Here is a 27002-nt window from a genome sequence, read left to right as displayed (position 1 = left end):
CTACCTTACCTGCCACCCTTGACCCACTTCAATTTGCTCACCGCCCCAATAGATCCACAGACAATGCAATCGCCATCACTCTGCACACTGCCCTATCCCATCTGTAAGAATGTTGTTTTATAGACTATAGCTCAGCATTCAACACCATAGTACCCTCCTAGCTCCTCATTAGAGGCCCTGGGTCTGAACCCCGCCCTGTGCAACTGGGTCCTGGACTTCCTGATGGGCCACCCCCAGGTGGTGAAGGTAGGAAACATTACCTCCACTCCGCTGATCCTCAACACTGGGGCCCTACAAGGGTGCGTGCTCAGCCCCCTCCTGTACTCCCCATGACTGCGTGGCCAAACACTTCTTCAAGTCAATCATCAAGTTTGCAGACGACACAACAGTAGTAGGCTTGATTACCAACGATGACAAGACAGCCTACCGGGAGGAGGTGAGGGCTCTCACTCAAGGTCAACAGAACAAAGGAGATGAGCGTGGCCTTCAGGAAACGGCAGAGGGTGCACCCCCCCTATCTACATCGACGGGACCACAGTGGAGAAGGTGGAAAGTTTCAAAGTCATTGGTGTACACATCACTGACAAACTGAAATGGACCACCCACACAGACAGTGTGGTGAAGAAGGCGCAACAGAGCATCTTCAACCTCAGGAGGCTAAAGACATTTGGCCTGCACCTAAAACCCTCACAAATTTTTACAGATGCACAATTGAAAGCGTCCTGTCGGGCTGTATCACCACCTGGTACAGCAACTGCACCCCCTGCAACCTCAAGGCTCTCCAGAGGTTGGTGTGGTCTGCACAACGAATCAACACCGGTAGAATCAACACAGGTAGACCTCATAGTGGCCTGATGAATTGTCATCAAAGACAGGTTCATAAGGCATTCATGACCCATATAGGCTTAAGGTTGAATTTAGGGGAGCAGGCAATGTATTCCTATGGGGAGAGAAGTCATTGCAAACTGTTTGATGTAAACACCTTCTTTTCACTGTTAAGGGTTAATGCCACACAGTCAAGGTTAGGCTTGCACAGATCGGGAGGACTTCAAGGAACGTTCCTGAGGCCGAATTGTGCTTCTAACCCTAACGGTTCTCTCACTGTCACCCAAAAGCACTTGAGATTTAGGGCCAGGCTTCATTATGGGCCTACTTTTTAATCACGGTCGCTACGCTCAGACCGAGCGAGCTACTGTCAAGCGGGGCATCTCGTTGAACTCGGCACAGCCTAGAGATTATGGTAATGCCATTGCATGCCATTTGGGGAGAAATGTTGGGAGAAATGACTGATTTACAGTTCATGAGGGTTGCCTAATCACACATATGAAGTTTGGAAAGATGTTATTTTTTTAACCCTTCGAAACAGCCCCTATGACCACAATTTAAGGCACTACCAGTTGACACAGGAATCTGAAAGTGAACACATATCCTCCGTGGGGTAGCCGCTTACAGAATACTGAGTTTTAAGTCTTTACGTTAACTTCTTGCAACTATAGGGGGTGCTGTTCCGCATTAGCATATTTGGGTCTCCAAATTAAACTGCCTCGTGCTAAATTCTTGATCGTACAATATGCATATTATTGTTATTATTGGATAGAAAACACCTTCTAGTTTTCTATAGAAGTTGGAATTTTGTCTCTGAGTGGTACACAGAACAATTTCTACAGCACTTTTCATGACAGGGTTCAGATTTCAGAAATTTTTACCCCTGATCTGGGGTCTGTTTTTAAGGCGACAGTGAATGCTATGAAGAAACCGACACTGCCTACGTCTTCCTCTGGGTGTCTGTACGTCATCACGTTTTGAATGAAATCTATTGCACAATCCCAGCCATTATAAAACCACAAAATGTTTAGGGACCGCCCTTTCTCGTCGTGCGCCTGAAGCGTGAAGGCCATCGGACTTGCCTCGTTCCAAATCGTTGTCTAACCAGCAATATTTCTCCGGTCATGTTTTCAGTCGTTATAGTTGTTTAAAAACATCATAATGTAGTTAATTTGAACCGTTTTATAGCAATTTATATCCGTTTAGTGCGATTTTGAGGAATTTCTTTGTTGTGCACTCTGAAAGTTTGGACACGTTTTGGGGTCCCGTTCGATCGTTAGTGGATATTCGAAGGACAGAGGACATCTATCGACCAAAAGACGTTTATAACATAGAAAGGATACATTGCCCAAGAATCTGATGGAAGAACAGCTCAAAGTAAGCAATATTTAATATGATAAATCGTGTTTCTGTCGAAATATTTTAACCGCATATTTCGCCATTTTGTTTGGTATAGCTTCACTTGGCCAACCCTGTATTGAAAAGTAAGGATAATTTTTAAAAATGTAAATCAGCGGTTGCATTAAGAACTAATTTGTCTTTCGATTGCTGTCAACCCTGTATTTTTTTAGTCAAGTATATGATTAGCTTTAATTAAACTTAGATCACTCTGATAGATGACGTCAGACATATTGAGGCTTGATTTCCTAGTATTTTTATTGTGTAACCACGGTTTTGTATGGCTAAATATGCACCTTTTCGAACAAACTGTATATGTATATTGTTAAATGATGTTACAGGAGTGTCATCGGAAGAATTCTGAGAAGGTTAGTGAAAAAATTAATATATTTTGGCGGTGATTACGTTATAGCGCTCTTTGGCTGGAATCGATGCTCTGGTAACGTTTGCACATGTGGTATGCTAACTTATCGATTTATTGTGTTTTCGCTGAAAAAACGCTTAGAAAATCTGAAATATGGTCTGAAATCACAAGAACTGGGTCTTTCCATTGCTATGCTTTGTCTATTTTTATGAAATGTTTTATGATGAGTAAATTGGTCATACACGTTGCTCTATCTAGTAATTCTAGTCGATTTGTGATGGTCGGTGCAATTTTAAACTGTGATTTCTACCTGAAATATGCACTTTTTCTAACAAAAACTATCCTATACCATGAATATGTTTATCAGACTGTCATCTGAAGAGGTTTTTTCTTGGTTAGTGGATATCAATATCTTAGTTGAGCCGAATTGGTGATAGCACCTGAAGGAGTAAGAAACTGATGGAGTTAGAATAGTGGTGTATTTTGCTAACGTGTTTAGCTAATAGATTTACATATTTTGTCTTCCCTGTAAAACATTTTAAAATCTGAAATGGTGGCTTTATTCACAAGATCTGTTTATTTTCATCTGGTGTCTTGGACTTGTGATTTAATGATATTTAGATGCTACTATCTACTTGTGAAGCTATGCTAGCTATGCTAATCAGTGTGTGGGGGGATGGGGGGTGCTCCCGGACCCGGGGTAGAGGCTCGTTAGAGGTTAAGAACTGACTTATTTACAGAGGGTTGAATGAGTGTGTTATTTCAGAAAATCACAGAAATCACGTAGAGCTCCGAAACCCACTTTAACGGATTCGTCTGAACATGCCGCAACTGGATCTGTAACTTTYTTKGGGGAAAAAAACACATTTCTTTGACCATTACCAATTATACATTGTGCGATTTCTCGTAAAGTACGATAGATAAATGGCTGGTTCTTTTTTTTCCTGACACTGTAGGTTCATGTACTTTGACGTGAAGCGGTCAAATTAGCGCTCTATTTTCATTGTTGACCTTTAATCCTTGAAAAATTGCCTTAACTCAAAAAGCGTTGAGGCCTTGACGCCATCTTGTTTCTGGGCTAACAGCCCATTAGGCCAAACCTATGCTCACCAAGTTTCGTCTTCAAAGTATTTTTTGTTTAGGAGAAATGGCCATGTCATGATTGGTGATGTTTTGTACATTTGCAATAAGAATCCATTCGCCATCTGGTGGAATTTACCGGGACAGAGGAAAAATGACCAAAATTAGAACATTTTAGTTAGTTAAAGAAAAAAGTGAAAAGAAGGAAGCCTATACAGAATACAATATATTCCAAGCCTATAGGAAGCCTATACAGAATACAATATATTCCAAAACATACATCCTGTTTGCAATGAGGCACTAAAGTAAAACTGCAAAAAAATTATTTAATGTCCTTTATACAGAACATTAAGTTTGGGGCATATCCAACACATCACTGAGTACCACTCTTCATATTTTCAAGCATGGTGGTGGCTGCGTCATGTTATCGGTATGCTTGTCATCGACAAGGACTAAGGATTTTTTTATGATAAAAAGAAATCTGCTTAAAGCTATGGTCCCTGGTCTTCCTCTTGATTATGGCTGTTTAGGAATGATCAACAACCAACTTGACAGAGCTTGGATAATTTGTTTGTTCAAATATTGTACAATTCAAGTGTGCAAAGCCCTTAGAGACATACCCAGAAAGACTTACAGCTGTAAACACTGCCAAAGGTAATTCTAACGTGTTGACTTGGGTGTTCAAATATACCCTTATGTAAATGAGATGTATTTATTTCATTTTCAATTAACTTGCAAATATTTCTAAAAACATGTTTTCACTTTGTCATTATGGGGTATTTTGTGTAGATGAGTGAGAGGAAAATAAATATATTTAAACCATTTTGAATTTGGGCTGTAACACAACAAAATGTGGAATAAGTCAATGGGTATGAATTTCTTCTCAAGGCACTATATAACCCATGGCATATAAGATATACCCTTAGTCTCTTGCGACATTCATTAGGAGTGCTATCTTCATTTGGAAACAGGCTTTCACAGCTTTCCATATCTGATGACAGAAAACATCACAAAGACACAGGCTTCATTATACTCAAATCAGATGTTGCTATTATCTCTTCATTCTCAAAGTTTTACCCTCTAGGGACTCAAACTGGAGAATCTTTTCATAATGTCCTCCCACAAAATTACCTGCGCTATGCCGTATCCTACACTCCTTTTACTGAGAGCTGGAGCTGCAATTTCACCCCTTTTCATGGCTGTTATTTACAAATGCATTTGGAGACTGTTTTTATTTTACTATTAATTACATCAAGATAGCTAGCTAAAAGGAAGTTAGCTAGCTGATTTAATTTACTTAGCTAGCAAAACAGTGTAAAGTTAGCTCGCTAGCAGCTTAGTTGAGTTAGCCTACAAAGGCGCCTACTGTAGCCCGCTTACATTTTTAAAATGTATTTACTTTCTTGAATAGGTTCTCGCACTGCCTCAGTTTTTTTGTGTTCTTACCAAAACGAAATCATGGGCATTATTATTATTATGCAAAAAAAATTATCCTGATAGCAAAGCATAACGTTAGCCAGCAGCCTAACGAATGGAGACGAGGCAAAACGTTTTTTTTTCAAGAGCAGTTTAGAATGTGTTTCGATTTCAGTAAATATCAAATAAAAAATCTAATTTTATTCGTCACTTACACATATTTAGCAGATGTTATTGCGGGTGTTGCGAAATGCTTGACTTGCCGAGTTAAATAAAGGTTAAATGTATATATCTTTTTTTTATTCTAATGGCGTGTGGGGGGGATTATTAAAATGTAACATCCAATCAAAATCTTGCCACTGGGAGCCAGTAGACCGTTCAAACTGTTTTTGCAATAAAACATTCTACATGACCTCCAAGGGAGGCGTGACGACGACGTGATTTTTGAGATAAGGAAATGCGAGACTAGGTTTTCAGAAAACTGAATGCCAAAGACACACCAGAATAATTTGCCAGAAAGGCTTTTTTAGAGGTGTTGAGAGGTCCATTCTCATTCCTGACAAAAATGTTCTTCATAATCAGAGACCAGGTTTGAATATTGCTCTCCATCAATGATTCCCAACCAAATGTAGTCGTGGCCAAAAGTTTTGAGAATGACACAAATATTAATTTCCACAAAGTTTGCTGCTTCAGACTCTTTAGATGTTTTTGTCAGATGTTACTATGGAATACTGAAGTATAATTACAAGCATTTCATAAGTGTTGATGCAGAGTCAATATTTGCAGTGTTGACCCTTCTTTTTCAAGACCTCTGCAGTCCGCCCTGGCATGCTGTCAATTAACTTCTGGGCCACATCCTGACTGATGGCAGCCCATTCTTGCATAATCAATGCTTGGAGTTTGTCAGAATTTGTGTGTTTTTGTTTGTCCACCCGCCTCTTGAGGATTGACCACAAGTTCTCAATGGGATTAAGGTCTGGGGAGTTTCCTGGCCATGGACCCAAAATATCGATGTTTTGTTCCCCAAGCCACTTAGTTATCACTTTTGCCTTATGGCAAGGTGCTCCATCATGCTGGAAAACGCATTGTTCTTCAACAAACTGTTCCTGGATGGTTGGGAGAAGTTGCTCTCGGAGGATGTGTTGGTACCATTCTTTATTCAAGGAAGTGGCTTCTTTGCTGCCCTTCTTGACACCAGGCCATACTCCAAAAGTCTTCGCCTCACTGTGCGTGCAAATGCACTCACACCTGCCTGCTGCCATTCCTGAGCAAGCTCTGTACTGGTGGTGCCCCGATCCCCGCAGCTGAATCAACTTTAGGAGACGGTCCTGGCACTTGCTGGACTTTCTTGGGCGCCCTGAAGCCTTCTTCACAATAATTGAACCGCTCTCCTTGAAGTTCTTGATGATCCGATAAATGGTTGATTTAGGTGCAATCTTACAGGCAGCAATATCCTTGCCTGTGAAGCCCTTTTTGTGCAAAGCAATGATGACGGCACGTGTTTCCTTGCAGGTAACCATGGCTAACAGAGGAAGAACAATGATTCCAAACACCACTCTCCTTTTGAAGCTTCTAGTCTGTTATTCGAACTCAATCAGCATGACAGAGTGATCTCCAGCCTTGTCCTCGTCAACACTCACACCTGTGTTAACGATAGAATCACTGACATGATGTCAGCTGGTCCTTTTGTGGCAGGGCTGAAATGCAGTGGAAATGTTTTTTTGGGGGTTCAGTTCATTTGCATGGCAAAGAGGGACTCTGCAATTAATTGCAATTCATCTGATCACTCTTCATAACATCCTGGAGTATATGCAAATTGCCATCATACAAACTGAGGCAGCAGACTTTGAAAATTAATATTTGTGTCATTCTCAAAACTTTTGGCCACGACTGTACTGAGCTTGGGCAATTATACCACTCAGTGGCCATCTAGTAATGGGTCAGAACCGCTTTGCCTCCAGAATAGCCTGAATTCTTTGGGGAATGGATTCTACAAGGTTTTGCATTCAAACGTTGCTCAATTGCTATGAAGGGACCGAACGTGTGCCAGGAAAACAATCCCCACACCATTACATTGTTATTGTATCTTGTTATAGTTTTTTAAATATTTTACTTTATGGTCTCAGGGCACTATTGAAAATGAGACTCTGATCTCAGTTGTGTTCCCCTGATTAAATAAATGTTAATAAAACAGCCTGTACCATTGACACCAGGCAGGATGGGGCCATGGACGCATGCTGCTTTCGCCAAATCCTGACTCTTCCATCAGCAACAGAAACCAGGATTCGTCGGACCAAGCAATGTTTTTACACTCTTAAATTGTTCAGTGTTGGTGATCGCGTGGCCACTGGCACCGCTTCTTCTTGTTTTTAGCTGATATCATTGTAACCCGGTGTGGTCATCTGCAATAATAGCCCATCTGTGACGAGGACCAACGCGTTTTGCATTCTAAGATGCCATTCTGCATCCCAACGTTGTACTGTGCCATTATTTGCCTGTTTGTGGCCCGCCTGTTAGCTTGCATGATTGTTTCCATTCTCCTTCGAGCTCTCATCAATGAGCTGTTTTTTTGTATGTCACCATTCTCTGTAAACCCTAGACACTTGTGCGTGAAAAGCCCAGGAGGCCGGCCCTTTCTAAGGTACTGGAACCAGCGTGCCTGGCACAGAAGATCATACCAAGCTTCAAGTAGCTTAGGTCACTAGTTTTGCTCATTTTAATGTTACATTGAACAGTAACTGAATGCCTAAATGCCTGTCTGCCTGCTTTATATAGCAAGCCACGTGACTCACTGTCTGTAGGAGAAAACCATTTATGTGAACGGGTGATGTACCTAATAAACTGTCCACTGAGTGTATGATGCCCTAAGAGTTGTGCAGTTGGTAGAATCTTATTAAAAATTATTCACAGCTGGCTGGCTACAAAAGGTGCTTCCACCAAGTATTAGCTCTAGGGTGTGAAGATGTACACAATCAAGACATCTTAAAAATGTAGAGGATCTGTAGGGRGAAAATCATAATTGTGGTATCCAGAAACAACTTTTAGTGCCTATCTCATTGGTACAGGTGTAGATTTTAAGGAATTGGATAGGTCTAAGTGATATGGTAGTTGCTCTCATAGGCTGGGCCATTTTTCTAACACCTAACCAGTTCTCTCAGGGGGCAGGGGCTAGGGGTTGTTTGCCTTTCATTTTAAGACATGAAAAAGTACTGGAAAAGACTTCTGAACAGCATGCAATGCATGTCGTGGACTGTTTAAAAAAAACTAGATGGTCATTTAAAAGGTTATTTCATGAATTGAGCATGTGCTTATCCTCATCTCTAGCCCCAAGAAGTTCTGGAAAACGGTTAAAGAGCTGGAGAATAAACCACCCTCCCTACAGCTGCCCATATCCCTTAATGTTGATGATGTGGTTGTTACTGACAAGAAGCACATGGCTGAGCTCTTTAATCACCACTTCATTAAGTCATTAAGACTCAGCCATGCCTCCTTGCCCGTCCAAAATTGTCTAATCTCCCACCCCTTCCAATGCGATTATCCCCGATGCGTCTCCCTCCTTTTCCCTTGCCCCACTACAAAGTTTCTCCATGCAGGCAGTCACTGAGTCTGAGGTGCTAAAGGAACTCCTTAAACATGACCCCCAAAAACCATCTGGGTCAGATGGTTTAGACCATTTCTTCTTTAAGGTTGCTGCCCCTATCATCGCCAAGCCTATCTCCAACCTTGCTTGGAAGGCAGCCACGGTTCGTCCTTTATTTAAAGTGGGAGATCAAGCTGATCCTAACTGTTATAGACCTATTTCGCCCTGTTTATCTAAAGTGTTGGAAAAACTTGGCAATAATCAACTGTCTGGCTTTCTTGATGTCTATAGTATTCTCTCGGGTATGCAATCTGGTTTCCGCTCAGGTTATGGATGTGTCACTGCAACCTTAAAGGTCCTCAATGATGTCACCATTGCCCTTGATTCAAAGCAATATTGTGCTGCTATGTTTATTGACCTGGCCAAAGCTTTTGATATGGTAGACCATTCCATCCTTGTGGGCCGGCTAAGGAGTATTGGTGTCTCTGAGGGGTCTTTGGCTTGGTTTGCTAACTATCTCTCAAAGTGTATGAAGTCAGAAAATCTGCTGTCTCAGCCACTGCCTGTCACCAAGGGAGTACCCCAAGGCTCGATCCTAGGCCCCATGCTCTTCTCAATTTACATCAACAACACAGCTCAGGCAGTAGGAAGCTCTCATCCATTTATATGCAGACGATACATTCTTGTACTCAGCTGGCCCCTCCCCGGATTTTGTGTTAAACACTCTACAACAAAGCTTTCTCTGCCCTTAACCTTGTTCTGAACACCTCCAAAACAAAGGTCATGTGGTTTGGAAAGAAGAATACCCCTCTCCTCACAGGTGGGATTACTACCTCTGAGGGTTTAGAGTTTGAGGTAGTCACATCATACAAGTACTTGGGAGTATGGCTAGATGGTACTGTCCTTCTCTCAGCACATATCAAAGCTGCAGGCTAAAGTTAAATCTACTCTTGGTTTCCTCTATCGTAATCGCTCCTCTTTCACCCCAGCTGCCAAACTAACCCTGATTCAGATGACCATCCTACACATGCTAGATTACGGAGACATAATTTATAGATCGGCAGGTAAGGGTGCTCTCAAGTGGCTAGATGTTCTTTACCATTCGGCCATCAGATTTGCCACCAATACTCCTTATAGGACACATCACTGCACTCTATACTCCTCTGTAAACTGGTCATCTCTGTATACCTGTCGCAAGACCCACTGGTTGATGCTTATTTATAGAACCCTCTTAGGCCTCACTCCCCCCTATCTGAGATATCTACTGCAGCCCTCATCCTCCACATACAACATCCGTTCTGCCAGTCACATTCTGTTAAAGGTCCCCAAAGCGCACACATCCCTGGGTCGCTCCTCTTTTCAGTTCGCTGCAACTAGCGACTGGAACGAGCTGCAACAAACACTCAAACTGGACAGTTTTATCTCAATCTCTTCATTCAAAGACTCATTCATGGACACTCTTACTGACAGTTGTGGCTGCTTTGTGTGATGTATTGTTGTCTCTACCTTCTTGCCCTTTGTGCTGTTGTCTGTGCCCAATAATCTTTGTACAATGTTTTGTGCTGCTACCATGTTGTGTTGCTACCATGCCGTGTTGTCATGTGTTGCTGCCTTGCTATGTTGTTGTCTTAGGTCTCTCTTTATGTAGTGTTGTGTTGTCTCGCTTGTCATAATGTGTGTTTAGTCCTATATTTATATATTTTTTTTTTAATCCCAGCCCCCGTCCCCGCAGGAGGCCTTTTGGTAGGCTGTCATTGTAATTTAGAATTTGTTCTTAACTGACTTGTCTAGTTAAATAAAGGTGAAATTAAATAAATTAAAAAATCTCGACTTTTTATTTGTGGCAGGTCAGAGACTGAACATCACAGCAGAGAATGATTGTCGGAGGCTGCACTGCGCTCTCAGAGACCTCAGCTCCCTACTTCAGGCTGTCGGGAGGCTGGCTGCGTATTTCATTGGGGATGTTTTCACCGCACGCTTCAGCGATGCCCTAGCGGTGGTGAAGAGGTTAGTGTGCCACACTGCTTCTTTCAGTCACTTCCATTGAAATGTCAGTTTAATTCCTGAATTGGCTTAATTAAAATGGAACTTGCTTCTGTCAAACATCAGTGTCTACCTTCATTTTGGTTCCTAGCGCCTACCCCTTTGGTGGCCTCCAATATGTGAAGAAGAGCGAGAAAGGGAGAAAAGAGCTTTTGGCCAAAATGAAATTATGTATTTCCCAGACTGACCACTTACACTTGAGATTTAATTATTCTATGTTAATTATTGAAAAGTGGCAAGATGATTTCATAAGTCTTGATTTGGAGTTGACAATGCAGTACTTCCTGAATTGAAATCAAATCCTGTCTTGCATTACAAGTGATAATTTTGATAAAGAAATAATTCAGATTGCATCTGCACTTGTGTTTCTAGGTTGGTGGAAGTCACATTATATGGCTCTCAGATCAGCCTGTATGACTTGGAGACTGCCGTGCCCAAGCCTGACCTCATCGACGTGTGAGTGTCAACCGTTTACTGCCACTGTCTACAGTGCCTTCAGAAAGTATTCACATCCCTTGACTTTTCCACATTTTGTTGTTACAGCCTGAATTGAAAATGGATAAAATGTTGATTTTGTGTCACTGGCCTACACACAATACCCCATAATGTCAAAGTGGAATTATGTTTTTTGAAATTTTTACAAATTAATTTCAAATGGAACACTGAAATGTCTTGAGTCAAGTATTCAACCCATTTGTTATGGCAAGCCTAAATAAGATCAAGAGTAAACATTTCCTTAAGTCACATAATAAGTTGCCTGGACTCACTCTATTAGAGATTAATGTGATGTTTGAATGGCTACCTCATCTCTGTACCCCACATATATACAATTATCTGTAAGGTCCCTCAGTCGAGCAGTGAATTTCAAACACAGATTCAACCACAAAGACTAGGGAGGTTATATTGCCTTACAAAGAAGGGCATCTATTGGTAGATGGGTAAAAAATAAAAAGCACACATTGAATATCCCTTGAGCATGGTTAAGTAATTCATTACACTTTGGATACACCCATTCACTACAAAGATACAGGCGTTTTTCCTAACTCAGTTGCTGGAGAGGAAGGAAACAGCTCAGGGATTTCACCATGAAGCCAATGGTGACTTTAAAACAGTTACAGATTTTAATGACTGTGAAGGGATAAAACTGAGGATGATTCAACAACATTGTAGTTACTCCACAATAGTGTGAAAAGGAGGAAGCCTGTACAGAATACAAATATTCCCAAACATGCATCTGGTTTGCAATAAGGCACTAAAGTAAAACAGTAAAAAATGTGGCAAAKAAATTAACTTTATGTCCTGAATACAAAGCGTTATGTTTGGGGCAAATAAATGGAATAGAGAACCTTCAGTCTGATTTCCAAAAGACACTGGGAGATAAATTCACCTTTCAGCAGGACAATAACCTAAAACACAAGGTCAAATATACGCTGGAGTTGCTTACCAAGACAACGTTGAATGTTCCTGAGTGGCTTAGCTACAGGTTTGATTTAAATCGGCTTGAAAGTCTATGGTATGACTTGAAAATGGCTGTCTAGCAATGATCAAGAACCAACTTGACAGAGCTTGAAGACTTTTTAAAAGAATAATGTGCAAATATTGTACAATCCAGGTGTGCAAAGCTCTTAGAGACTTACCCAGAAAGACTCACAGCTGTGATCGCTTCCAAAGGTGATTATAACATGTATTTACTCAGGGGTGTGAATACTTATGTAAATGAGATATTTCTGTATTTCATTTTCAATAAATGTGCCAACATTTCGAAAAATGTTTTCAATTTGTCATTATAGGGTATTGTGTGTAGATGGATGAGAAAAAAATCTATTTCATCAATTTTGAATTCAGGCTGTAACACAACATTGTGGAATAAGTCAAAGGGTATGACTACTTTCTGAAGGCACTGTAGACACAACTTCAGAATTCACCCCTTTTATTAAACCAACAATTTGTGACAAGAAAATAGTCAGAGAGCATTTGATTCTCTTGGCAAATATAACTGTATTGTCAGTTGTTAATGTGTGTTTGTGTCCAGCCATGCCCAGTCCTTGGCGGCGTTGCAGGCCTTCTCCCACTGGCTGGCTCAATTCTACAGTGAGGTCCAAGGCACAACCAGAGCCGCTTCATCAGCCTCGTCACCTCCACCATGGATGCCACCACACCACTCATCACTGCCAAAGTAACCGTACACACACACACACACACACACAGTATGTGGTAGTAACAATATGTCTGTGTTAAATCTTACCTAGTTGCTGATGTTGTGCAATTGGTATGATATGACACCCAGTGTTTCCATTTTTATGCCAACCAACTGAGCTTGCATGTTTGTGTTCTCATTGGCCAAAAACTGGTTATCAGATCATTTTAGCAAGTCAACTAAGAATCTTTGCAGACTTTGTCAATTCCTTGTGTTACCTATTTCATTGTCAAACTGTCTTTCTGTTCTAGGTACCCGAAAAATTGCTGCTGTCGGCATGCCATCTCATGCTGTCCATAGCGACCACCGTGCATCCTGTTTTCCTGGTCACGTTGCCCGCCGTGCAGAACATCTTCAACTGCATCACAGAGACCCAGACTCACAGGCTCCCCCAAGAGGTCAGAGTGCGCCATTATGGTTTCAACGTTATTTTGAGGCTTAGGACCGAGATTCAATCCGACCGCGGGTTGTCGTCAATGCCCGGCCTTAATCTATTTCCTGATTAGAAGTAATAAAACTTTTCTCTGTCCGGATTCTGGGGTGTCCCACGTTAGTGCGCTATCTAATCTGCCCCCTCCACCTATAGTCACACCTGCTGGAGTGTGTATGGTTATGCGTGGAGGAATCTGTCTAATGTGTGTGTCTCCACTCCTCCAGGCCCACATGCTTGTGTGCAGGGCTCTGTCCAACATGCTGCCTTGGTCTAACCTGCCAGAGAGCGAGCAGCAGTGGCAAACCCGCTCCAGTAGCCACGCCAGCCTGCTGGCTGCCCTTACCCGCCACTACTGCCTACTGAGGGGCACTGCCGCCAACCAGCCACCACACCGCCTTGGCCTGGAAGACAGTTGGGAATCATTGGCCTGGAAGTCAGTTGGGAATCATGCCATTTATCATCCTTACGTCTCCTGTAGTTTTGATATCGCTTCCTTCTACAGTCCTGTTTCAGCTGGTATTTACTAAGAAATAATGTGGGAGAAAAGATGTGATGACAATGGGTACTTTTTAGTACTTATTTCTAGGCATGGGCGGTATACCGGGGTATTTTGAAGTACCGACGGTATGATTTTCAATACCGCCAAAAGCCTTTTTTTACAGAAATTATATGAAGTATGTTTATAAAGACCACATGGTGCCAACATGATGTGACGATCCACTGTTGAGCAGCACAAGAGAGGTGATCAAGTTACACTTGAAATGCACTACTAATGTTTGCAAGCTACATATCTTATATCTTAAGTTAACTATCTAAGATGTGCCAAATACATTTTCTCCAGCTCAGGGCTCCAGCTATGCATTTGGTTTGCTAACTTGCTAGCTTTCAAGTTTAAGCTTATTGGTTACAGCAGAGACAATCAATTCCCACCTGGATCAAGTGTGAGTAGCCTTTTTGAGATAGTTATGTGACTTTATTAGCTGGATTGTCTGTCCTTGCATTTAGTTTATGTTTGTTTGCTCTTATTAGCATTTAGCTAGCGTCCCCTATGGAAATTTGCTAGTACCTTGTTAGCGAAAATAAATAATGTTTGGAACGAAATTGAGCCCCTTGTGAGCACTGCAGGTAATACCGTATACCCCGATATGTACATGAACGGTATGGACATTTGGATACTGCCCAAACCTACCTATTTCAACTCAATTGGTAACTGCTTTGTACCAAATGGTTTACAGTGCATTCAGAAAGTATTCAAACCCCTTGACTTTCTCCACATTTTGTTACGTTACAGCCTTATTCTAAAATGGATTCAATTGCTGGGTTTTTCGCATCAATCTACACACAATACCCCATAATGACAAAGCAAAAACGTATTTTAGAATTTTTTGCACATAAAAAAATATTACATTTAAATAAGTATTCAGACCCTTTACTCAGTACTTTGTTGAAGCACCTTTGACAGCGGTTACAGCCTTGAGTCTTATTGGGTATGACGCTACAAGCGTGGCACACTTGTATTTGGGGAGTTTCTCCCATTCTTCTCTGCAGATCCTCTCCAGCTCTGTCAGGTTGGATGGGGACAGCTACACGCTGCACAGCTATTTTCAGGCCAACAGTTCAATCTTGGTTTCATCAGACCAGAGAATCTTGTTGCTCATGGACTGAGAGTCCTTAAATGCCTTTTGACAAACTCCAAGCAGGCTGTCATGTGCCTTTTACTGAAGAGTGGCTTCCATCTGGCCACTCTATCATAAAGGCCTGATTGGTGGAAGGTTTTCCTATCTCCACAGAGGAACTGAGTGACCATTGGGTTCTTGGTCATCTCCCTGACTAAGGCCCTTCTCCCCCGATTGCTCAGTTTGGCCGGGCGGCCAGCTCTAGGAAGAGTCTTGGTGGCCACTCTGTTCTTGGTGACCTTCAATGCTGCAGAAATGTTTTGGTACACTTCCCCAGATCTGTTCCTTGACACAATCCTGTCTCGGAGCTCTACGGACAATTCCTTCGACCTCATGGCTTGGTTTTTGCTCTGACATGCACTGTCAACTGTGGGACCTTTTCCAGACAAATCATGTCCAATCAATTGAATTTACCACAGGTGGACTCCAACGAAGTTGTTGAAACATCTCAAGGATGATCAATGGAAACAGGATGCACCTGAGCTCAATTTCGAGTCTCATAGCAAAGGGTCTGAATACTTAGAAAAATAAGTTATTTCAGTTTTTTATTGGTAATACATTTTCAAAAATGTCTAAATCTGTTTTCACTTTGTCATTATGGGGTATTGTGTAGATTGATCATTTATTTTATCAATTTTAGAATAAGGCCAGACAAGGTTTGATTACTGTTTAACGGATGCCCCGCCTCTCTTTTCTCCACACCCACAAATTAATCAGATGTGTTAATTTTTGTCCAATATATGCTGCTCTTTGTTTATAATGCACTGTCCGCTCTCCCTTGAGGCTTTCCAAAGTTGATGCCCAAGAGACCAAACAGCCTCAGATCACACGCTCAGATCATGTTCATGCTGGCACATGCAGGCGACGTGCAGATGTTTCATTTCTTTGTCATGCGGTCATGGCTGAAGCCAGCACAAATTCCTACTATTTATGTGTCAAGGTTAAATGTGGGACATCCCTCATTATAAACAAACAGTTGGTTAAATTCATGGTTATTGCATCGTTTTCAGATCTATTAGAAGCGATTAATAGACTAATGTAATTGTTGGCCAGAGATCAATGAATTCATCAGCAAAGACGCAGTGCAAGCTAATAGTATTTGACAACCAAATTGAAGTCAAAATGATTGATGAAGTTGAAGTGTCAGCTGTATGGTGATTTGCGATTCAGAACATTTTACCGGTACTACCAGTAGTAGTAGGCCAACCGATAACGCCATGACGGAATGCATTTGAAGTGATGATGCGCCGCCGAGAACAGCTAGCATGTCCAGCAAAGTACATCGCCAGTGGCACGCACACACTTCGTGCAGATCAACAGGTGGGGTTTTTTCGGGGCAGCCAGACGAGACAATCGAAGGAGGATGCGGTGAGCAAAGTTAATGGGCTTGAATTTAGTCAYGCTTGCTCTATATAGATTGATGCTTCTTATTGTGTATGTTATAAACAAAACACATTTTAGATGATGAAAGGTTATACTCTATGGCTGGATTTATGTATTTTTTTCCAATGCTACATTAATTTGGCAGACCTAACTTGATAGACTAGGCCTTGTAGAAAGAGGGTCAATGAGAGGCCTAATCATATTTGTATGAATATTTTGTTAACGCCTAGGCTATAGAGATGCATTCAGGTAATGAACTCATTATGCATCAACATTTTAAATCGATTACAATGATTTATTATTAGGCTATACAATTAAGTAGATTAATGAACTGATCATATATTCATATTACTTTTTTTCCCAATAATTTTTTAATATGATAGGATGTATAATAGAATGCAATATTCTGTGAATAATGTTAATTTGTGTATTAATAATAATAATAATCTGAAAATCAGTCTTAAATTAAATATTTTGCCTATTGTTCATGTCCATATAGCCTAGGACAATGTGGTAAAGTACTGTTTTTCCTTATCCAGCGAATTATTTATTTTTTCGCTCGCTCGCCTCACTTTTCTGGGGGGGGAAATCCGTTAAGCAGTGAATCAATTTTGTCTGGCCTAAGGCTTTAACATAACAAAATGTGGAAAAAGTTAGGGTGTCTGAATACTTTGTGTGTAATTCCATGCAAACGAAGTTTGATTAAAGGTAATTGAGGGAATAATTCTGTCATTATAATACCACTCTACCATGGCATTCCTAAAAAAACTACAGAGTAAAATTCAGACTGAGTAAAGCCCTTTTTGACAGGGACAATGCACAATAATCAACACACCAGAGTAATGTAGTAGTCTCACCCTGAAGTTTAATGCACTGATTGTAAGTAAGAGACACTAGAGACATTATGCGTTTGGCCTTATAGCATAAACCCAAGCATCTTTCTTACCCCCTATGCCTCTTTCTTAGCGAAAGCAGTGCTGCACCAGACATTGCCTGTGCTAAGGGACATAGTGGACAGCATCTCAGAGGAATCCACCAAATCCCGACAGATATGCAACCAGAGTCTTCAGGAGTCTGTGCAAGTTTCCTTGGGCCTCTTTCCTGTCTTCATCCAGCAGCCAGGTCAGAAGAAGTAACATTGTGTTTTAGCACAATAGTTTCAGTCATACTAGAGAGCTGACGTGTTGTAATTTTACAATTACCCATTCACTGATTTTACAGGCATTAAATGAAAATCTCAACTCCATCGCCACAGTACATTTCAAGTAATTTTACAATGTAACGTTAGACGTGTGATATGCCTGAGCAAGGTCAATGTATGTGACAAAAACGTTGCACTTAGCAAAATGTTTATTTGCAAGTACACACAGTGTGCAACTGTTTTTTCAACCATTCTAACAATGTGACATTTCACATTTTCAATGACATTCACCTTTTATGAATGATATTTAATGCTTACTACAAACTCTACACATTCGCAAGATTCGGCGTGTTGCAATGTTGTTTTTTTGTCTACTAAAGGGTCGGGTCCTTGTGATACACTCTGGTGTTCATACCTTTTTACTACCTGAAAATGTAGACGCTGTATCATTCCTTCTGCTGCCATGGGGGCAGTGTTGTCGCTTGTTTCCTTCATCTGATATACAGTGGCTTGCGAAAGTATTCACCCCCTTGGCATTTTTCCTATTTTGTTGCCTTACAACCTGGAATTAAAATAGATTTTTGGGGGGTTTGTATCATTTGATTTACACAACATGTCTACCACTTTGAAGATGCAAGAAATAAGACAAAAAAAACTGAACTTGAGCATGCATGACTATTCACCCCCCCAAAGTCAATACTTTGTAGAGCCACATTTTGCTGCAATTACAGCTGCACGTCTCTATAAGCTTGGCACATCTAGCCACTGGGATTTTTGCCCATTCTTCAAGGTAAAACTGCTCCAGTTCCTTCAAGTTGGATGGGTTCCGCTGGTGCACAGCAATCTTTAAGTCATACCACAGATTCTCAACTGGATTGAGGTCTGGGCTTTGACTAGGCCATTCCAAAACATTTAAATGTTTCCCCATAAACCACTCGAGTGTTGCTTTAGCAGTATGCTTAGGATCATTGTCCTGCTGGAAGGCGAACCTCCGTCCCAGTCTCAAATCTCTGGAAGACTGAAACAGGTTTCCCTCAAGAATTTCCCTGTATTTAGCGCCATCCATCATTCCTTCAATTCTGACCTGTTTCCCAGTCCCTGCCGATGGAAAAACATCCCCACAGCATTATGCTGCCACCACAATGCTTCACTGTGGGAATGGTGAACTCGGGGTGATGAGAGGTGTTGGGTTTGCGCCAAACATAGCGTTTATCTTGATGGCCAAAAAGCTCAATTTCAGTCTCATCTGACCAAAGTACCTTCTTCCAAATGTTTGGGGAGTCTCCCACATGCCTTTTGGTGAACACTTTAAGCAATGTTTTTTTTCTGGCCACTCTTCCGTAAAGCCCAGCTCTGGGGCGGCTTAAAGTGGTCCTATGGACAGATACTCCTATCTTCGCTGTGGAGCTTTGCAGCTCCTTCAGGATTATCTTTGGTCTCTTTGTTGCACCTCTGATTAATGCCCTCCCTGCCTGGTCCGCGAGTTTTGGTGGGCGGCCGTCTCTTGGCCGGTTTGTTGTGGTGCCATATTCTTTCCATTTTTTTAATAATGGATTTAATGGTGCTCCATGGGATGTTCAAAGTTTCAGATATTTTTTTATAACTCAACCCTGATGTGTACTTCTCCACAACTTTGTCCCTGACATGTTTGGAGAGCTCCTTGGTCATCATGGTTGCCGCTTGCTTGGTGGCTCCCCTTGCTTAGTGGTGTTGCAGACTCTGGGGCCTTTCAGAACAGGTGTGTAAAAATACTGAGATCATGTGACAGATCATGTGACACTTAGATTGCACACAGGTGGACTTTAACTAATTATGTGACTTCTGAGGGTAATTGGTTGCACCAGATCTTATTTAGGGGCTTCATAGCAAAGGAGGTGAATATGCACCACTTTTCAGTTTTTTTCCCAGTATTTTTTGAAACAAGTTATTTTTTCATTACACTTCACCAATTTGGACTATTTTGTGTATGTCCATTACATGAAATTCAAATAAAAATAAATTTAAATTACAGGTTTTAATGCAACAAAATAGGAAAAACGCCAAAGGGGGTGAATACTTTTTGTATAGGCTATCCATCAAAGTAGTCTATTTAGCATCGATAACCAAATATAATTTCATCAGCTGTTAAAACAGTAAACCAAACAACAAGAATCCATCCAAAAGGTTGGCTATTTCGAAATGGTAGAACCTGCTGTAGCCAACTAGCTAGCCATGTGCTTTTTTACTATGTGACCAAAACATGATGACGTTCTATGTTTAGCTGATATGGGAGTTAATACGCGAGCAGCATATCAAAGTGGGATAATGTTTTAGGTTACACCGGCAAGTAAAATAATCTTTGGCACGGCATATTTTTTCATTATGAATCATTGATTATTTCACATGGAGATATGGGAAGCTAAAAAAGCTAGCTAGCTTGCTATGTTGCTAGCCAGGCTGCCAGCTAGCTACTTCTAGTAAGGGAAGGTGACTCTCTTGCTTTCACAAAATTAAAATACAAAATTATCGCCCCTTGTGAATGTGAGTGGGACGGCGAGGATGTCATGTTACCAAAGGATGTCCTCTCCTCTACTCCAAAAATCCCACTCCACCCACATGCACGCACGTACGGTAGATCAACGGAGTTAAGCTTGTAGTTTGCAGATTTCAGATTTAATTTTCTCTATCACTTCAAACGTAATTTTCACTCAACATTCTAGTCATTGATTTGATATAATGCCAAAGCTGAGTTACTCTTTCTGACATTCTGTCTTTCCCGCCGTCACTCCCTCTCCTCAAGATGTGACAGATGAGATGCTGAGCTTCTTCTTCACACTGTTTCAAGGCCTGCATGTTCAGATGGGTGTGCTCTTCACTGGACAAATTATACACACCTTCCTCAGCATGTTCACCAGGTAGGACACACACGCTTAGATACAAATATAGTGACCATTTTAAAGCTACAATCTGGGACTCGGAAAAAAACAAAACAGCAGCCCTGTCACATGTTTTGATATACAGCTGAGGGATGAGGCTAGAAAAATGTAACCCCTCTCAAATTAATAGACAGCGCTGTAGACGCAAGGACTGGCTGTCCTCAACATCCCTGTGATAGTTTTACACATTTAGAAGCTATAACTTGTTTTACGTTCTTGTGTGTGTCCGTCCCAGGGAGCAGCTGGCAGCCAGTATCTTGCAGGAGGGCAGCGCAGGCTGCCGAGTGGTGGAGAAGTTCCTAAAAATTCTCCAGGTGGTGGTTCAGGAGCCCGGCCAGTCCTTCAAACCCTTCTTACCCAGTATAATATCTCTCTGCATGGAGCAGGTCTACCCTATTGTGGCTGAGGTGAGAGTGCACTCTCTCATTCACACATGTTTGTACACACTGATAAATAAAAAAAATAGATACACTGTGTGTGGTATATCGATCGATTGTGTTGGACACTGGGTCAGCAAAAAATACGAATTTCTGATCAACAATGGATAATAAAGGTCTATTGTGATTTCTTTGTCTGTCCCACAGCGTTCTTCTCCAGACGTCAAGGCAGAGATGTTTGAGCTGCTATACCAGGTGCTTCACCATAACTGGAGGTACTTCTTCAAGACTTCTCTCCTAGCCAGCGTGCAGAGGGGGTCGGCTGAGGAGGCCATGGAGAACGAGGCCCAGTTTAGTGCTGCCATGCAGGTGTGTTTGGAAGAGGGGGGGATGCTGGATGCTGACACCATGTTTAGCTAACTCGTCTGGGCTTGTTGATGTTAGATAGCACATGGAAAAGTACTGCGGTAGTCACACATGACACGAATTACCACCATAGCTGGATCCTTCATTCATTTTTGCACTACACAAACTTTTATGATAACAGTCAGCTAAGAACAAATTCTTATTTACAATGACGGCCTAGGAACAGTGGGTTAACTGCCTTGTTCAGGGGCAGAATGACAGATTTTTACCTTGTCAGTTCGGGGATTAGATTCTAGCAACCTTTCGGTTACTGGCCCAACGCTCTAACCACTAGGCTACCTGCCGCCTCCTAACATTAGCTAGCAAATCAGAGTTGAAACAAGCTAGCTAGCAGGAATTTTAGCTGGCCATGTCATATTGAAAGCTAGCTACATATCAAAGCTGTTGTCTTGTTTGCTTGGTTAAATTAGGTAGCTAATAGCCAATGCCATGGCAAGCAAGGTAGGAATTAAGCTAGCTAGCTTGCCTGTTATGCTAGCGATGACGCTAACCGTTTAGCTAGCTAACGTTAGCAAGCTAAATACATGGTTATGAGTCTGGCTGGTCCCGACACGGGCGCGAACCAGGGACCCTCTGCACACATCAACAACTGACACCCACGAAGCGTCGTTACCCATCGCTCGGCAACACTACATCTAGGTTTCAGAGCAATTGAAACGCTACTAGCGCGTACCCGCTAACTAGCTAGCCATTTCACATCCGTTACACTCACCCCCCTTTCAACAGCCTCCTTTTCCGCAGCAACCAGTGATCCGGGTCAACAGCATCAATGTAACAGTATAACTTTAGTACGTCCCCTCGCCCCGACACGGGCGCGAACCAGGGACCCTCTGCACACATCAACAACTGACACCCACGAAGCGTCGTTACCCATCGCTCCACAAAAGCCTCGGCCCTTGCAGAGCAAGGGGCAACACTACATCTAGGTTTCAGAGCAAGTGACGTAACTGATTGAAACGCTACTAGCGCGTACCCGCTAACTAGCTAGCCATTTCACATCCGTTACACCAGTGAAAGCTTTAGTGAATTTGTCAATACATTTCCAAAAATGTCTAAACGAAACTGCAACGCCAAGTTAATAATATATATATTTTTTTTTACCTCATGTACATGATATAATTAGCTTATAATCAGAGAATTCCACCTCCTGGCCTTTCGGTTTTAGAGCTATCACAATTCATGGTTTGCCTGCTGACTTTTTAATATTCAAATGTAAGTTGTACTCACAATTCAGCATGTTGCTGCCATTTGTACAATGTTCTGTTGAAAAAACGAATACCATATTCCTTACAGGGTTGTGATCAATTCGAATTGAAGTCATTCAATGACTTCTCCATGACTTCAAATTAAATGACGTCACAATAATCTGAAAAGTAGAAGCTATTTATTTCAAATGTTTTTCCTCTTTCTGAATGAACTGCCTTCAATTCGAATTGACCCCAACCAACCCTGGATTATAACTATCCAGTTATTTCGGTGTCTAGTGGGAATTGGTTATGGGTTGTTTTTGGACAGGGCCGTAGAATTCCCTGACATGGGCTCAAATTTGTTCCTCCAGGCTTTTGGGCAGTCTTTCCTGCAGACGGACATCCACATCTTCAAGCAGAACCTCTCTTATCTGGAGTCCCTCAACAGCAAGCACAAGCTCTACCATAGAGTGAGTTCAGCTCTTATCTGCCATACCATTAGCTCCAAAATGACCCTTTGTCTCTTCTTTGTGACACTTTATTTGAATGGTCCATCTTAATAATAACCTCACCTCATATGGTTGTCATCATGAAAATATGATTACTATTCTATTTCTATCTAATTCTCAACTATATATACAAAAGTATGTGGACACCCCTTCCAATTTGTGGATTTGGCTTTTTCAGCCACACCCATTGCTGACAGGTGTATAAAATCGAGCACACAGCCATGCAATCTCAATAGACAAATATTGGCAGTAGAATGGCCTTACTAAAGAGCTCCGTGACTTGCAACGTCGCAATGTCATAGAATACCACCTTTCCAACAATTCAGTTTGTCAAATCTCTGCCCTGCTAGAGCTGCCCAGGTCAATTGTAGGTGCTGTTATTGTGAAGTGGAAATGTCTAGGAGCAACAACAGCTCAGCTGCAAAGTGGTAGGCCACACAAGCTCACAGAACGGGACCACCGACTGCTGAAGCTCACAGAACAGGACCACCGAGTGCTGAAACTGCAACGTCAGCACAAGAACTGTTCGTCGGGAGCTTCCGTACCCAAGCCTAAGATCACCATGCGCAAAGCCAAGCTTCGGATGGAGTGGTGTATAGCTCACCGCCATTGTACTCTGGAGCAGTGGAAACTTGTTCTTTGGAGTGATGAATCACACTTCACAATCTGACAGTCCGGACAAATCTGGGTTTGGCGGATGCTAGGAGAACGCTACCTGCCCCAATGCATAGTGCCAACTGTAAAGTTTGGTGCAGGAGGTCCCTTAGTTCCAATGAAGGGAAATCTAACGCTAATACCTTTTTTGCATTGTTGGTTAGAGCCTGTAAGTAAGCATTTCACTGTAAGGTCTACACCTGTTGTATTCGGCGCACGTGACAAATAAACTTTGATTTGATTTGAAATTGAATGATTCTAACATTGGTGTTTGGCCACGCTGTTCTTTCTGTCTATCTATTCCAGAGGCTGTTCCGGACCTCCATGCTGTTTCATTTCATCAACGTGCTCCTACAGGTGCTCCTCCACAAAAGTCACAACCTGCTCCAAGAGGAGATCGCCCTGGCAGTGTACAACATGGCMTCCGTGGACTTTGATGCCTTCTACTCCTCCTTCATGACCGAGTTTCTCAATGGCTGCCAGAGCGTGGACGCCAACCAGCGGGCGGTGCTCTGCCGCAACTTTAAACTGGAGCGGGTGAGACTTAATGGGAATGGGTTTATAGAGTGGGAGTCTGGGGTAGGGTTTGGTATACTGTATTTCATAGTAAAAGAGGTGGTGGTGGGGTATTAGCCCAATATTATATGGTTATGTGCTCTTGGAATTATCAGAGACTCTGGACTGAGAAATACGAGTGGAAAACTGTGGTAGCATCGTTGTATCTCAGATTTTCCCATTTGAACTGGATGCTTACAGTATGACAGGATATAATTGTTTAATTACTATACAATCTGTTGTGCATGTGACTTTACATATGTACAACAAAATGTCTAAACTTCCCATGGCCCATATTTGGGAATGGGGGAGGGCTTATAAACAAACTCCCATATGCAACATGCAATTTACATTGGCTCTTTTCCAATATATACACACTAGCACACACTGGTGGGATGGTTCCAATGGATGTTACGGTACATTGAATGTTTGCATGACTTCAAATGTTTGATTTCTTTGTAACCAGTGTCTCTCTCTCTCTCTCTAGGACTTGCCCTCCTTCACTCAGAGTGTGCACAGACTGGTAAACGACCTGCGTTATTACAGATTGTGTAATAGCAGCCTCCCTACGGGCACTGTCAAGCTATAGCACATCACCCATGGGCACGCTCCACACAGCTCAGATTTTCAACATTGGGGTCTGTCCAAACCAGTGCTGGCCGCTCCCCTCCTATCTACCCCCTCTATTGAATTTAAATCCAGACTGAAGCGGTCTGAGCCAGGGCCAGGCTGGGATTCAGCACTTTCCAACTCGATTTTGAGTTTTTAAAACAAACGTGTACGTTTTTATTGATCTTGCCTTCAGTTTTTAATTTCCAAAGGAGACAGACTTTCAACTTGTCTTTCATATCATTCCATTCTGAAACAGAATAAACTATGCTTAATTAATAAAGTTTTTTTTTTAACTTAGTGTCACAATGTCATAGCACAAAAAAACTATGATGAATCTTGCAATGTCAATGTTTTTGCATTTCTTTCAAATGTAAAGTAGACTTCAAAAGAAAGCAATGTACAATGATTATAAGGTTGAAATAAAAAACCTGCATTCACAGGGGGTTCTCCAGAACTGACTATGAAACTGACAATACCACCCTGGTTTCCGGTTTCTCCATTAAAAATGCTTTTTAGTCCAGGACTAGGCCTAATCTGTGTCTGGGATACCGGCCCCATGTGTGCTCCAATAATTCAGGATTAGTTCATCTGACTAAGCAACGACAAAGAAGTTGGCTAAGAGCACATAGACAGACTAAAACTCTAAAATATATTTTATTAGGCTATGGATATTTTCACTGTTTAACCTAGTGCAGTTAAGGTCATAATGGTCTATTTCAGTGTTTTAAAAAATATGCCTTGTGGGATTAGACTATAAAAGAGATGCATTTATTGTCTGATGTTCACAGATAAATGCACTGCGATAGGGTGAGATAGGTAGATAGATAGGCCAGACATAACATCAAATAGAACTTCGGGCCTCCCGAGTGGCGCTGTGGTCTAAGGCACTGCATACTAGCTGTACCACTAGAGTTCCTGGTTCGAGTTTAGGCTCTGTCGCAGCCGGCCGTGATTGGGAGAATCATGGGGCGGCGCACAATTAGCCCAGCGTCATCCGGGTTTGGCCGGACGCATCGGTTAATCTGACTATTTTCATAATTGATTTGATTTATGTAAATAAGTTATTAAAAAAAGAAGAGACCTGTAGGATGTCAGATATAGAGTTAAAATGTACAATTTTTTTTGTTTGCATCCCAATATTACACTTTAAATACATCACAGAAGACTGAAATAACAAAACTGTTTCACATAGAAACACAGGATGTTCGGCATTTTTTGTAAATAATGTTATTTAATTATGAAAAATATTAACGTTCCACCCATGAGGCCACTAGGTCATTTAACTGCAGGAAAGGGCTACAAGAGCTTCGATTGAAAAATGAGAAATAAGCAACAATAGTACTGTTTGTCCATTTTGAGACGCCGTAGCCAATATACACTTACTCAAAATAGTCAGAATTAATTTAACTCAAATCTATCATTAATTTTGACGTTTTTTTTTTTTTACATCAAACTAATGTTTGGTGCAGTATTCCTCAATGAAAAATGTGCATGAAAACCAGTCGTCACTAGTTGAAATAMAACAAATACTTAATTGACCAATCACTGATGAAGGGGCGTAGACTTCAGCTACCAACTTCGGCTTGCCTCGAGAGAAAAAATGTGTGCCCGAACAGCCGAAAAAACCTTACCGAAGTCCAAAACAAACAAAAACATCACAAAATGTAGTCATAAAATATGCAAACTCTTACGAACTGTTTCAGCTGGGAAGCATGCGGATGCCTTTCCACCTATCAAGTTGTTTCAGATCTACACAAGTGCCTAGGGATGAGGGGGTAGGGTTTCTTCTGGACAGGACAGGGCCTAACTATACTGGCCCAATAAGCACATGTCCTATAGAGATATCCTTTATTGGGACAGTGGTTAGGGTGTTCATCATTGGTGCTGGTGGCCTGGGTTTAAGACCTGCTACGGGAATCACCCTACTCTCACATTCTTAGCAATATATGTTAATATCATTATAAAATAAGTTTGTTGCAGGTCTCGAACCCAGGCCACTAGCCCAAGCTATAGTCTTCTGTAGGGTGTGGTGGTTATTTCTTTATTATCAAATGAGGCGAGACAAACATATCACACAAGTCAGAGTTATACTTAAACTAAATCTTTATTCACTTATTAATAAGGAAAGCATGTCACACCACACACACAAGTGCATGATGTGAGTGCTCTGCAATAACAATGGCTGGTCGACGAACCACCCTTTAGATGATTTGTTGAGAGCCCCGACACAA

The 27002-nt window shown here is 41.7% G+C and overlaps 1 pseudogene; it reads left to right on the top strand.

The window, feature by feature from the left end:
* The first annotated feature begins 410 nt into the window (after nucleotides 1-410).
* LOC111971264 (exportin-6-like) lies at nucleotides 411-25210 on the top strand (annotated as a pseudogene).
* The last annotated feature ends 1792 nt before the right edge of the window (nucleotides 25211-27002 follow it).

The sequence above is a fragment of the Salvelinus sp. IW2-2015 genome, linkage group LG13 (assembly GCF_002910315.2).
Source record: "Salvelinus sp. IW2-2015 linkage group LG13, ASM291031v2, whole genome shotgun sequence".
NCBI lineage: Eukaryota > Metazoa > Chordata > Actinopteri > Salmoniformes > Salmonidae > Salvelinus > Salvelinus sp. IW2-2015.
Note: the sequence above shows the minus strand (reverse complement) of the source record. Positions and strands in the feature narration are given on the sequence as shown.